Here is a 13,868-nt window from a genome sequence, read left to right as displayed (position 1 = left end):
ACTCGTTGAAAAAAGAGGGTGGGACCATGGCACACATTGGTTTGCAGTTTACAGTCAACTCAAGACAGTTCTAGGTTCCACCGAGATTTGAACTCGGATCACTGGATTCAAAGCCCAGAGTGCTAACCATTACACCATGGAACCATACAATGCAATACCGCCATGTAGGGTTGAATTTGATGAGGGTTGGCGATCAATCTGATATGATATATCACATGCAGTGTTTTTGATGTAGGGGAACCACGGGAAGTTCTTTTCGCATTAGGCAAGTCCAAATTCTGTCTACATGCCGGCATGAGTCATTAAAATTGTATGGTCTAGTATTGTGTTTAATATCTTACAATAATTACATAGTAATACAACCGCCTGAACAGGGACTTGAACCCTGGACCCTCAGATTAAAAGTCTGATGCTCTACCGACTGAGCTATCCAGGCTCTGAGTGAGACAGAGCCAAATGGAGCCTGGATCATTTCATAGCTGTGCATAACCTTTTTTGGGAACAGTGTTCTTTTAGCAGCAAATAAACTGGATCCAGAGTCTGACTCCCATGAGGCCTTGCATCTTTACAATGTCAATGACAATGTAATCCTTCAATGGGTACCAAAGACAGTTGCAAAAATGATTTGGAAGTTTCACAATGATTCAACTTGTTTGGCTGATCACTGGCTATGTATTTGATGTCTCTTGTTGGTCTGCATCGATAACTTTGTTGACGGCTTGTATGTAAATTGACTACACATTGAAGGCCCATTTTCAGAATGGCCATTACCACAGTCGTTGAAACCCTGAAAAGAAGGTGGGGCTATGGCATACGGTACTTATACTGGTCACATACCTTAGCCAGCACAACTCACCAGAGACGGCCAAGAAGACATCGGAAGAAGATCTGGAGTACAGCAGCCACTTTGATAGGAATATCTGGATTCAGTGGAGTTCAACAGGAGCATTGACTTGTTTTTTTCAGTAAGTTCTACTTGTTGTGACCACCATTTAAGACATTGTGAAGCAAACACATTAAGACGACCTCAACTTGAGCCACTGTTGGCTTCTGCAATCATAAGTGCTTCTCTTTGGGGTTGTCTTGGTTGTGACTTTGGCCTCAATAACTGCAAGTATCTCAAGTTTTGAAAAATACCATGAAGTTTTCACTCTACCTGGTCATTCACATTACCCTGGCACAAGCACTGACTTGACTTTTGAATGCAGTAAGTGCTACTTGTTGGGGTAGTGTTGATGTCTTTGTCTGCATGCACTTTGAAATTACGTTCTGGAAAAGTTTGTTTAAACACCAGTTTCAGAGAGTCATTCTTATTTCCCTAACATGAGCATTGACTTGTCAATGAAATTCAGTAAGTGCTTTTTGTTGGGGGGCAGTTCCATATGACAAAAGCCTCCATTGGTAATGCAAAAGAAAAAGTCCTTGCTCCAAGATTACTTCAAATGGAACCACTTGTGCTTCTTCATGCTCATAAGTGCTCCTCTTTGGGGTTTTCTTGTCAGCAACTTGTTCACGAATAGGAACTGTACGGCCAATATCAGGACTCCTGTGCCAAATGTAAGTCAAAAGTAGAGCTCAACCACAGCCATGATCTGTCTGCATTTTATAGAAAGTGCTTCATAGTTGGGGTGTTGTTCTGGCTTCACTATTTAGCATTGCACAATAGAATATATCAGCTTGTTTTCTCAGTAATATCACTCTGTCTCTAGACACTGACTCTTGGGCAGTGATGCTGGCTTTAAAATCGAAATACAAGAATTGTTTCTTTTTCAGTAATAAACTAAACTGAACTTTTACTTTGATCAATGTCCATGATATTGTATGGCTCTTGGCTCCATAAACACTGTTGTTGATGGCTTGCATGTAAATTGACACTCGTTGAAAAAAGAGGGTGGGACCATGGCACACATTGGTTTGCAGTTTACAGTCAACTCAAGACAGTTCTAGGTTCCACCGAGATTTGAACTCGGATCACTGGATTCAAAGCCCAGAGTGCTAACCATTACACCATGGAACCATACAATGCAATACCGCCATGTAGGGTTGAATTTGATGAGGGTTGGCGATCAATCTGATATGATATATCACATGCAGTGTTTTTGATGTAGGGGAACCACGGGAAGTTCTTTTCGCATTAGGCAAGTCCAAATTCTGTCTACATGCCGGCATGAGTCATTAAAATTGTATGGTCTAGTATTGTGTTTAATATCTTACAATAATTACATAGTAATACAACCGCCTGAACAGGGACTTGAACCCTGGACCCTCAGATTAAAAGTCTGATGCTCTACCGACTGAGCTATCCAGGCTCTGAGTGAGACAGAGCCAAATGGAGCCTGGATCATTTCATAGCTGTGCATAACCTTTTTTGGGAACAGTGTTCTTTTAGCAGCAAATAAACTGGATCCAGAGTCTGACTCCCATGAGGCCTTGCATCTTTACAATGTCAATGACAATGTAATCCTTCAATGGGTACCAAAGACAGTTGCAAAAATGATTTGGAAGTTTCACAATGATTCAACTTGTTTGGCTGATCACTGGCTATGTATTTGATGTCTCTTGTTGGTCTGCATCGATAACTTTGTTGACGGCTTGTATGTAAATTGACTACACATTGAAGGCCCATTTTCAGAATGGCCATTACCACAGTCGTTGAAACCCTGAAAAGAAGGTGGGGCTATGGCATACGGTACTTATACTGGTCACATACCTTAGCCAGCACAACTCACCAGAGACGGCCAAGAAGACATCGGAAGAAGATCTGGAGTACAGCAGCCACTTTGATAGGAATATCTGGATTCAGTGGAGTTCAACAGGAGCATTGACTTGTTTTTTTCAGTAAGTTCTACTTGTTGTGACCACCATTTAAGACATTGTGAAGCAAACACATTAAGACGACCTCAACTTGAGCCACTGTTGGCTTCTGCAATCATAAGTGCTTCTCTTTGGGGTTGTCTTGGTTGTGACTTTGGCCTCAATAACTGCAAGTATCTCAAGTTTTGAAAAATACCATGAAGTTTTCACTCTACCTGGTCATTCACATTACCCTGGCACAAGCACTGACTTGACTTTTGAATGCAGTAAGTGCTACTTGTTGGGGTAGTGTTGATGTCTTTGTCTGCATGCACTTTGAAATTACGTTCTGGAAAAGTTTGTTTAAACACCAGTTTCAGAGAGTCATTCTTATTTCCCTAACATGAGCATTGACTTGTCAATGAAATTCAGTAAGTGCTTTTTGTTGGGGGGCAGTTCCATATGACAAAAGCCTCCATTGGTAATGCAAAAGAAAAAGTCCTTGCTCCAAGATTACTTCAAATGGAACCACTTGTGCTTCTTCATGCTCATAAGTGCTCCTCTTTGGGGTTTTCTTGTCAGCAACTTGTTCACGAATAGGAACTGTACGGCCAATATCAGGACTCCTGTGCCAAATGTAAGTCAAAAGTAGAGCTCAACCACAGCCATGATCTGTCTGCATTTTATAGAAAGTGCTTCATAGTTGGGGTGTTGTTCTGGCTTCACTATTTAGCATTGCACAATAGAATATATCAGCTTGTTTTCTCAGTAATATCACTCTGTCTCTAGACACTGACTCTTGGGCAGTGATGCTGGCTTTAAAATCGAAATACAAGAATTGTTTCTTTTTCAGTAATAAACTAAACTGAACTTTTACTTTGATCAATGTCCATGATATTGTATGGCTCTTGGCTCCATAAACACTGTTGTTGATGGCTTGCATGTAAATTGACACTCGTTGAAAAAAGAGGGTGGGACCATGGCACACATTGGTTTGCAGTTTACAGTCAACTCAAGACAGTTCTAGGTTCCACCGAGATTTGAACTCGGATCACTGGATTCAAAGCCCAGAGTGCTAACCATTACACCATGGAACCATACAATGCAATACCGCCATGTAGGGTTGAATTTGATGAGGGTTGGCGATCAATCTGATATGATATATCACATGCAGTGTTTTTGATGTAGGGGAACCACGGGAAGTTCTTTTCGCATTAGGCAAGTCCAAATTCTGTCTACATGCCGGCATGAGTCATTAAAATTGTATGGTCTAGTATTGTGTTTAATATCTTACAATAATTACATAGTAATACAACCGCCTGAACAGGGACTTGAACCCTGGACCCTCAGATTAAAAGTCTGATGCTCTACCGACTGAGCTATCCAGGCTCTGAGTGAGACAGAGCCAAATGGAGCCTGGATCATTTCATAGCTGTGCATAACCTTTTTTGGGAACAGTGTTCTTTTAGCAGCAAATAAACTGGATCCAGAGTCTGACTCCCATGAGGCCTTGCATCTTTACAATGTCAATGACAATGTAATCCTTCAATGGGTACCAAAGACAGTTGCAAAAATGATTTGGAAGTTTCACAATGATTCAACTTGTTTGGCTGATCACTGGCTATGTATTTGATGTCTCTTGTTGGTCTGCATCGATAACTTTGTTGACGGCTTGTATGTAAATTGACTACACATTGAAGGCCCATTTTCAGAATGGCCATTACCACAGTCGTTGAAACCCTGAAAAGAAGGTGGGGCTATGGCATACGGTACTTATACTGGTCACATACCTTAGCCAGCACAACTCACCAGAGACGGCCAAGAAGACATCGGAAGAAGATCTGGAGTACAGCAGCCACTTTGATAGGAATATCTGGATTCAGTGGAGTTCAACAGGAGCATTGACTTGTTTTTTTCAGTAAGTTCTACTTGTTGTGACCACCATTTAAGACATTGTGAAGCAAACACATTAAGACGACCTCAACTTGAGCCACTGTTGGCTTCTGCAATCATAAGTGCTTCTCTTTGGGGTTGTCTTGGTTGTGACTTTGGCCTCAATAACTGCAAGTATCTCAAGTTTTGAAAAATACCATGAAGTTTTCACTCTACCTGGTCATTCACATTACCCTGGCACAAGCACTGACTTGACTTTTGAATGCAGTAAGTGCTACTTGTTGGGGTAGTGTTGATGTCTTTGTCTGCATGCACTTTGAAATTACGTTCTGGAAAAGTTTGTTTAAACACCAGTTTCAGAGAGTCATTCTTATTTCCCTAACATGAGCATTGACTTGTCAATGAAATTCAGTAAGTGCTTTTTGTTGGGGGGCAGTTCCATATGACAAAAGCCTCCATTGGTAATGCAAAAGAAAAAGTCCTTGCTCCAAGATTACTTCAAATGGAACCACTTGTGCTTCTTCATGCTCATAAGTGCTCCTCTTTGGGGTTTTCTTGTCAGCAACTTGTTCACGAATAGGAACTGTACGGCCAATATCAGGACTCCTGTGCCAAATGTAAGTCAAAAGTAGAGCTCAACCACAGCCATGATCTGTCTGCATTTTATAGAAAGTGCTTCATAGTTGGGGTGTTGTTCTGGCTTCACTATTTAGCATTGCACAATAGAATATATCAGCTTGTTTTCTCAGTAATATCACTCTGTCTCTAGACACTGACTCTTGGGCAGTGATGCTGGCTTTAAAATCGAAATACAAGAATTGTTTCTTTTTCAGTAATAAACTAAACTGAACTTTTACTTTGATCAATGTCCATGATATTGTATGGCTCTTGGCTCCATAAACACTGTTGTTGATGGCTTGCATGTAAATTGACACTCGTTGAAAAAAGAGGGTGGGACCATGGCACACATTGGTTTGCAGTTTACAGTCAACTCAAGACAGTTCTAGGTTCCACCGAGATTTGAACTCGGATCACTGGATTCAAAGCCCAGAGTGCTAACCATTACACCATGGAACCATACAATGCAATACCGCCATGTAGGGTTGAATTTGATGAGGGTTGGTGATCAATCTGATATGATATATCACATGCAGTGTTTTTGATGTAGGGGAACCACGGGAAGTTCTTTTCGCATTAGGCAAGTCCAAATTCTGTCTACATGCCGGCATGAGTCATTAAAATTGTATGGTCTAGTATTGTGTTTAATATCTTACAATAATTACATAGTAATACAACCGCCTGAACAGGGACTTGAACCCTGGACCCTCAGATTAAAAGTCTGATGCTCTACCGACTGAGCTATCCAGGCTCTGAGTGAGACAGAGCCAAATGGAGCCTGGATCATTTCATAGCTGTGCATAACCTTTTTTGGGAACAGTGTTCTTTTAGCAGCAAATAAACTGGATCCAGAGTCTGACTCCCATGAGGCCTTGCATCTTTACAATGTCAATGACAATGTAATCCTTCAATGGGTACCAAAGACAGTTGCAAAAATGATTTGGAAGTTTCACAATGATTCAACTTGTTTGGCTGATCACTGGCTATGTATTTGATGTCTCTTGTTGGTCTGCATCGATAACTTTGTTGACGGCTTGTATGTAAATTGACTACACATTGAAGGCCCATTTTCAGAATGGCCATTACCACAGTCGTTGAAACCCTGAAAAGAAGGTGGGGCTATGGCATACGGTACTTATACTGGTCACATACCTTAGCCAGCACAACTCACCAGAGACGGCCAAGAAGACATCGGAAGAAGATCTGGAGTACAGCAGCCACTTTGATAGGAATATCTGGATTCAGTGGAGTTCAACAGGAGCATTGACTTGTTTTTTTCAGTAAGTTCTACTTGTTGTGACCACCATTTAAGACATTGTGAAGCAAACACATTAAGACGACCTCAACTTGAGCCACTGTTGGCTTCTGCAATCATAAGTGCTTCTCTTTGGGGTTGTCTTGGTTGTGACTTTGGCCTCAATAACTGCAAGTATCTCAAGTTTTGAAAAATACCATGAAGTTTTCACTCTACCTGGTCATTCACATTACCCTGGCACAAGCACTGACTTGACTTTTGAATGCAGTAAGTGCTACTTGTTGGGGTAGTGTTGATGTCTTTGTCTGCATGCACTTTGAAATTACGTTCTGGAAAAGTTTGTTTAAACACCAGTTTCAGAGAGTCATTCTTATTTCCCTAACATGAGCATTGACTTGTCAATGAAATTCAGTAAGTGCTTTTTGTTGGGGGGCAGTTCCATATGACAAAAGCCTCCATTGGTAATGCAAAAGAAAAAGTCCTTGCTCCAAGATTACTTCAAATGGAACCACTTGTGCTTCTTCATGCTCATAAGTGCTCCTCTTTGGGGTTTTCTTGTCAGCAACTTGTTCACGAATAGGAACTGTACGGCCAATATCAGGACTCCTGTGCCAAATGTAAGTCAAAAGTAGAGCTCAACCACAGCCATGATCTGTCTGCATTTTATAGAAAGTGCTTCATAGTTGGGGTGTTGTTCTGGCTTCACTATTTAGCATTGCACAATAGAATATATCAGCTTGTTTTCTCAGTAATATCACTCTGTCTCTAGACACTGACTCTTGGGCAGTGATGCTGGCTTTAAAATCGAAATACAAGAATTGTTTCTTTTTCAGTAATAAACTAAACTGAACTTTTACTTTGATCAATGTCCATGATATTGTATGGCTCTTGGCTCCATAAACACTGTTGTTGATGGCTTGCATGTAAATTGACACTCGTTGAAAAAAGAGGGTGGGACCATGGCACACATTGGTTTGCAGTTTACAGTCAACTCAAGACAGTTCTAGGTTCCACCGAGATTTGAACTCGGATCACTGGATTCAAAGCCCAGAGTGCTAACCATTACACCATGGAACCATACAATGCAATACCGCCATGTAGGGTTGAATTTGATGAGGGTTGGTGATCAATCTGATATGATATATCACATGCAGTGTTTTTGATGTAGGGGAACCACGGGAAGTTCTTTTCGCATTAGGCAAGTCCAAATTCTGTCTACATGCCGGCATGAGTCATTAAAATTGTATGGTCTAGTATTGTGTTTAATATCTTACAATAATTACATAGTAATACAACCGCCTGAACAGGGACTTGAACCCTGGACCCTCAGATTAAAAGTCTGATGCTCTACCGACTGAGCTATCCAGGCTCTGAGTGAGACAGAGCCAAATGGAGCCTGGATCATTTCATAGCTGTGCATAACCTTTTTTGGGAACAGTGTTCTTTTAGCAGCAAATAAACTGGATCCAGAGTCTGACTCCCATGAGGCCTTGCATCTTTACAATGTCAATGACAATGTAATCCTTCAATGGGTACCAAAGACAGTTGCAAAAATGATTTGGAAGTTTCACAATGATTCAACTTGTTTGGCTGATCACTGGCTATGTATTTGATGTCTCTTGTTGGTCTGCATCGATAACTTTGTTGACGGCTTGTATGTAAATTGACTACACATTGAAGGCCCATTTTCAGAATGGCCATTACCACAGTCGTTGAAACCCTGAAAAGAAGGTGGGGCTATGGCATACGGTACTTATACTGGTCACATACCTTAGCCAGCACAACTCACCAGAGACGGCCAAGAAGACATCGGAAGAAGATCTGGAGTACAGCAGCCACTTTGATAGGAATATCTGGATTCAGTGGAGTTCAACAGGAGCATTGACTTGTTTTTTTCAGTAAGTTCTACTTGTTGTGACCACCATTTAAGACATTGTGAAGCAAACACATTAAGACGACCTCAACTTGAGCCACTGTTGGCTTCTGCAATCATAAGTGCTTCTCTTTGGGGTTGTCTTGGTTGTGACTTTGGCCTCAATAACTGCAAGTATCTCAAGTTTTGAAAAATACCATGAAGTTTTCACTCTACCTGGTCATTCACATTACCCTGGCACAAGCACTGACTTGACTTTTGAATGCAGTAAGTGCTACTTGTTGGGGTAGTGTTGATGTCTTTGTCTGCATGCACTTTGAAATTACGTTCTGGAAAAGTTTGTTTAAACACCAGTTTCAGAGAGTCATTCTTATTTCCCTAACATGAGCATTGACTTGTCAATGAAATTCAGTAAGTGCTTTTTGTTGGGGGGCAGTTCCATATGACAAAAGCCTCCATTGGTAATGCAAAAGAAAAAGTCCTTGCTCCAAGATTACTTCAAATGGAACCACTTGTGCTTCTTCATGCTCATAAGTGCTCCTCTTTGGGGTTTTCTTGTCAGCAACTTGTTCACGAATAGGAACTGTACGGCCAATATCAGGACTCCTGTGCCAAATGTAAGTCAAAAGTAGAGCTCAACCACAGCCATGATCTGTCTGCATTTTATAGAAAGTGCTTCATAGTTGGGGTGTTGTTCTGGCTTCACTATTTAGCATTGCACAATAGAATATATCAGCTTGTTTTCTCAGTAATATCACTCTGTCTCTAGACACTGACTCTTGGGCAGTGATGCTGGCTTTAAAATCGAAATACAAGAATTGTTTCTTTTTCAGTAATAAACTAAACTGAACTTTTACTTTGATCAATGTCCATGATATTGTATGGCTCTTGGCTCCATAAACACTGTTGTTGATGGCTTGCATGTAAATTGACACTCGTTGAAAAAAGAGGGTGGGACCATGGCACACATTGGTTTGCAGTTTACAGTCAACTCAAGACAGTTCTAGGTTCCACCGAGATTTGAACTCGGATCACTGGATTCAAAGCCCAGAGTGCTAACCATTACACCATGGAACCATACAATGCAATACCGCCATGTAGGGTTGAATTTGATGAGGGTTGGTGATCAATCTGATATGATATATCACATGCAGTGTTTTTGATGTAGGGGAACCACGGGAAGTTCTTTTCGCATTAGGCAAGTCCAAATTCTGTCTACATGCCGGCATGAGTCATTAAAATTGTATGGTCTAGTATTGTGTTTAATATCTTACAATAATTACATAGTAATACAACCGCCTGAACAGGGACTTGAACCCTGGACCCTCAGATTAAAAGTCTGATGCTCTACCGACTGAGCTATCCAGGCTCTGAGTGAGACAGAGCCAAATGGAGCCTGGATCATTTCATAGCTTTGCATAACCTTTTTTGGGAACAGTGTTCTTTTAGCAGCAAATAAACTGGATCCAGAGTCTGACTCCCATGAGGCCTTGCATCTTTACAATGTCAATGACAATGTAATCCTTCAATGGGTACCAAAGACAGTTGCAAAAATGATTTGGAAGTTTCACAATGATTCAACTTGTTTGGCTGATCACTGGCTATGTATTTGATGTCTCTTGTTGGTCTGCATCGATAACTTTGTTGACGGCTTGTATGTAAATTGACTACACATTGAAGGCCCATTTTCAGAATGGCCATTACCACAGTCGTTGAAACCCTGAAAAGAAGGTGGGGCTATGGCATACGGTACTTATACTGGTCACATACCTTAGCCAGCACAACTCACCAGAGACGGCCAAGAAGACATCGGAAGAAGATCTGGAGTACAGCAGCCACTTTGATAGGAATATCTGGATTCAGTGGAGTTCAACAGGAGCATTGACTTGTTTTTTTCAGTAAGTTCTACTTGTTGTGACCACCATTTAAGACATTGTGAAGCAAACACATTAAGACGACCTCAACTTGAGCCACTGTTGGCTTCTGCAATCATAAGTGCTTCTCTTTGGGGTTGTCTTGGTTGTGACTTTGGCCTCAATAACTGCAAGTATCTCAAGTTTTGAAAAATACCATGAAGTTTTCACTCTACCTGGTCATTCACATTACCCTGGCACAAGCACTGACTTGACTTTTGAATGCAGTAAGTGCTACTTGTTGGGGTAGTGTTGATGTCTTTGTCTGCATGCACTTTGAAATTACGTTCTGGAAAAGTTTGTTTAAACACCAGTTTCAGAGAGTCATTCTTATTTCCCTAACATGAGCATTGACTTGTCAATGAAATTCAGTAAGTGCTTTTTGTTGGGGGGCAGTTCCATATGACAAAAGCCTCCATTGGTAATGCAAAAGAAAAAGTCCTTGCTCCAAGATTACTTCAAATGGAACCACTTGTGCTTCTTCATGCTCATAAGTGCTCCTCTTTGGGGTTTTCTTGTCAGCAACTTGTTCACGAATAGGAACTGTACGGCCAATATCAGGACTCCTGTGCCAAATGTAAGTCAAAAGTAGAGCTCAACCACAGCCATGATCTGTCTGCATTTTATAGAAAGTGCTTCATAGTTGGGGTGTTGTTCTGGCTTCACTATTTAGCATTGCACAATAGAATATATCAGCTTGTTTTCTCAGTAATATCACTCTGTCTCTAGACACTGACTCTTGGGCAGTGATGCTGGCTTTAAAATCGAAATACAAGAATTGTTTCTTTTTCAGTAATAAACTAAACTGAACTTTTACTTTGATCAATGTCCATGATATTGTATGGCTCTTGGCTCCATAAACACTGTTGTTGATGGCTTGCATGTAAATTGACACTCGTTGAAAAAAGAGGGTGGGACCATGGCACACATTGGTTTGCAGTTTACAGTCAACTCAAGACAGTTCTAGGTTCCACCGAGATTTGAACTCGGATCACTGGATTCAAAGCCCAGAGTGCTAACCATTACACCATGGAACCATACAATGCAATACCGCCATGTAGGGTTGAATTTGATGAGGGTTGGTGATCAATCTGATATGATATATCACATGCAGTGTTTTTGATGTAGGGGAACCACGGGAAGTTCTTTTCGCATTAGGCAAGTCCAAATTCTGTCTACATGCCGGCATGAGTCATTAAAATTGTATGGTCTAGTATTGTGTTTAATATCTTACAATAATTACATAGTAATACAACCGCCTGAACAGGGACTTGAACCCTGGACCCTCAGATTAAAAGTCTGATGCTCTACCGACTGAGCTATCCAGGCTCTGAGTGAGACAGAGCCAAATGGAGCCTGGATCATTTCATAGCTGTGCATAACCTTTTTTGGGAACAGTGTTCTTTTAGCAGCAAATAAACTGGATCCAGAGTCTGACTCCCATGAGGCCTTGCATCTTTACAATGTCAATGACAATGTAATCCTTCAATGGGTACCAAAGACAGTTGCAAAAATGATTTGGAAGTTTCACAATGATTCAACTTGTTTGGCTGATCACTGGCTATGTATTTGATGTCTCTTGTTGGTCTGCATCGATAACTTTGTTGACGGCTTGTATGTAAATTGACTACACATTGAAGGCCCATTTTCAGAATGGCCATTACCACAGTCGTTGAAACCCTGAAAAGAAGGTGGGGCTATGGCATACGGTACTTATACTGGTCACATACCTTAGCCAGCACAACTCACCAGAGACGGCCAAGAAGACATCGGAAGAAGATCTGGAGTACAGCAGCCACTTTGATAGGAATATCTGGATTCAGTGGAGTTCAACAGGAGCATTGACTTGTTTTTTTCAGTAAGTTCTACTTGTTGTGACCACCATTTAAGACATTGTGAAGCAAACACATTAAGACGACCTCAACTTGAGCCACTGTTGGCTTCTGCAATCATAAGTGCTTCTCTTTGGGGTTGTCTTGGTTGTGACTTTGGCCTCAATAACTGCAAGTATCTCAAGTTTTGAAAAATACCATGAAGTTTTCACTCTACCTGGTCATTCACATTACCCTGGCACAAGCACTGACTTGACTTTTGAATGCAGTAAGTGCTACTTGTTGGGGTAGTGTTGATGTCTTTGTCTGCATGCACTTTGAAATTACGTTCTGGAAAAGTTTGTTTAAACACCAGTTTCAGAGAGTCATTCTTATTTCCCTAACATGAGCATTGACTTGTCAATGAAATTCAGTAAGTGCTTTTTGTTGGGGGGCAGTTCCATATGACAAAAGCCTCCATTGGTAATGCAAAAGAAAAAGTCCTTGCTCCAAGATTACTTCAAATGGAACCACTTGTGCTTCTTCATGCTCATAAGTGCTCCTCTTTGGGGTTTTCTTGTCAGCAACTTGTTCACGAATAGGAACTGTACGGCCAATATCAGGACTCCTGTGCCAAATGTAAGTCAAAAGTAGAGCTCAACCACAGCCATGATCTGTCTGCATTTTATAGAAAGTGCTTCATAGTTGGGGTGTTGTTCTGGCTTCACTATTTAGCATTGCACAATAGAATATATCAGCTTGTTTTCTCAGTAATATCACTCTGTCTCTAGACACTGACTCTTGGGCAGTGATGCTGGCTTTAAAATCGAAATACAAGAATTGTTTCTTTTTCAGTAATAAACTAAACTGAACTTTTACTTTGATCAATGTCCATGATATTGTATGGCTCTTGGCTCCATAAACACTGTTGTTGATGGCTTGCATGTAAATTGACACTCGTTGAAAAAAGAGGGTGGGACCATGGCACACATTGGTTTGCAGTTTACAGTCAACTCAAGACAGTTCTAGGTTCCACCGAGATTTGAACTCGGATCACTGGATTCAAAGCCCAGAGTGCTAACCATTACACCATGGAACCATACAATGCAATACCGCCATGTAGGGTTGAATTTGATGAGGGTTGGTGATCAATCTGATATGATATATCACATGCAGTGTTTTTGATGTAGGGGAACCACGGGAAGTTCTTTTCGCATTAGGCAAGTCCAAATTCTGTCTACATGCCGGCATGAGTCATTAAAATTGTATGGTCTAGTATTGTGTTTAATATCTTACAATAATTACATAGTAATACAACCGCCTGAACAGGGACTTGAACCCTGGACCCTCAGATTAAAAGTCTGATGCTCTACCGACTGAGCTATCCAGGCTCTGAGTGAGACAGAGCCAAATGGAGCCTGGATCATTTCATAGCTGTGCATAACCTTTTTTGGGAACAGTGTTCTTTTAGCAGCAAATAAACTGGATCCAGAGTCTGACTCCCATGAGGCCTTGCATCTTTACAATGTCAATGACAATGTAATCCTTCAATGGGTACCAAAGACAGTTGCAAAAATGATTTGGAAGTTTCACAATGATTCAACTTGTTTGGCTGATCACTGGCTATGTATTTGATGTCTCTTGTTGGTCTGCATCGATAACTTTGTTGACGGCTTGTATGTAAATTGACTACACATTGAAGGCCCATTTTC

At 41.0% G+C, this 13,868-nt stretch overlaps 16 non-coding genes across 16 annotated transcripts; all 16 read right to left on the bottom strand.

Annotated features, from left to right (window-relative positions):
- Window positions 1–72: 72 nt before the first annotated feature.
- trnaq-uug (transfer RNA glutamine (anticodon UUG)) lies at window positions 73–144 on the bottom strand. Its single transcript has one exon. It is a non-coding gene; the product is annotated as a tRNA-Gln (tRNA).
- A 219-nt stretch (window positions 145–363) lies between these two features.
- Window positions 364–436, bottom strand: trnak-uuu (transfer RNA lysine (anticodon UUU)). Its single transcript has one exon. It is a non-coding gene; the product is annotated as a tRNA-Lys (tRNA).
- A 1,509-nt stretch (window positions 437–1,945) lies between these two features.
- Window positions 1,946–2,017, bottom strand: trnaq-uug (transfer RNA glutamine (anticodon UUG)). The gene has a single exon. It is a non-coding gene; the product is annotated as a tRNA-Gln (tRNA).
- Window positions 2,018–2,236: 219 nt separating this feature from the next.
- On the bottom strand, window positions 2,237–2,309 carry trnak-uuu (transfer RNA lysine (anticodon UUU)). Its single transcript has one exon. It is a non-coding gene; the product is annotated as a tRNA-Lys (tRNA).
- Window positions 2,310–3,818: 1,509 nt separating this feature from the next.
- On the bottom strand, window positions 3,819–3,890 carry trnaq-uug (transfer RNA glutamine (anticodon UUG)). The gene has a single exon. It is a non-coding gene; the product is annotated as a tRNA-Gln (tRNA).
- Window positions 3,891–4,109: 219 nt separating this feature from the next.
- Window positions 4,110–4,182, bottom strand: trnak-uuu (transfer RNA lysine (anticodon UUU)). Its single transcript has one exon. It is a non-coding gene; the product is annotated as a tRNA-Lys (tRNA).
- A 1,509-nt stretch (window positions 4,183–5,691) lies between these two features.
- trnaq-uug (transfer RNA glutamine (anticodon UUG)) lies at window positions 5,692–5,763 on the bottom strand. The gene has a single exon. It is a non-coding gene; the product is annotated as a tRNA-Gln (tRNA).
- A 219-nt stretch (window positions 5,764–5,982) lies between these two features.
- On the bottom strand, window positions 5,983–6,055 carry trnak-uuu (transfer RNA lysine (anticodon UUU)). Its single transcript has one exon. It is a non-coding gene; the product is annotated as a tRNA-Lys (tRNA).
- Window positions 6,056–7,564: 1,509 nt separating this feature from the next.
- trnaq-uug (transfer RNA glutamine (anticodon UUG)) lies at window positions 7,565–7,636 on the bottom strand. Its single transcript has one exon. It is a non-coding gene; the product is annotated as a tRNA-Gln (tRNA).
- A 219-nt stretch (window positions 7,637–7,855) lies between these two features.
- trnak-uuu (transfer RNA lysine (anticodon UUU)) lies at window positions 7,856–7,928 on the bottom strand. The gene has a single exon. It is a non-coding gene; the product is annotated as a tRNA-Lys (tRNA).
- A 1,509-nt stretch (window positions 7,929–9,437) lies between these two features.
- Window positions 9,438–9,509, bottom strand: trnaq-uug (transfer RNA glutamine (anticodon UUG)). Its single transcript has one exon. It is a non-coding gene; the product is annotated as a tRNA-Gln (tRNA).
- Window positions 9,510–9,728: 219 nt separating this feature from the next.
- On the bottom strand, window positions 9,729–9,801 carry trnak-uuu (transfer RNA lysine (anticodon UUU)). The gene has a single exon. It is a non-coding gene; the product is annotated as a tRNA-Lys (tRNA).
- Window positions 9,802–11,310: 1,509 nt separating this feature from the next.
- trnaq-uug (transfer RNA glutamine (anticodon UUG)) lies at window positions 11,311–11,382 on the bottom strand. The gene has a single exon. It is a non-coding gene; the product is annotated as a tRNA-Gln (tRNA).
- Window positions 11,383–11,601: 219 nt separating this feature from the next.
- Window positions 11,602–11,674, bottom strand: trnak-uuu (transfer RNA lysine (anticodon UUU)). Its single transcript has one exon. It is a non-coding gene; the product is annotated as a tRNA-Lys (tRNA).
- A 1,509-nt stretch (window positions 11,675–13,183) lies between these two features.
- Window positions 13,184–13,255, bottom strand: trnaq-uug (transfer RNA glutamine (anticodon UUG)). Its single transcript has one exon. It is a non-coding gene; the product is annotated as a tRNA-Gln (tRNA).
- A 219-nt stretch (window positions 13,256–13,474) lies between these two features.
- On the bottom strand, window positions 13,475–13,547 carry trnak-uuu (transfer RNA lysine (anticodon UUU)). Its single transcript has one exon. It is a non-coding gene; the product is annotated as a tRNA-Lys (tRNA).
- Window positions 13,548–13,868: the final 321 nt, after the last annotated feature.

This window comes from Eucyclogobius newberryi, unplaced genomic scaffold (assembly GCF_026437365.1).
Source record: "Eucyclogobius newberryi isolate DKJ021-1_F unplaced genomic scaffold, fEucNew1.0.hap1 SCAF_59, whole genome shotgun sequence".
Taxonomy (NCBI): Eukaryota; Metazoa; Chordata; class Actinopteri; order Gobiiformes; family Gobiidae; genus Eucyclogobius; species Eucyclogobius newberryi.
Note: the sequence above shows the minus strand (reverse complement) of the source record. Positions and strands in the feature narration are given on the sequence as shown.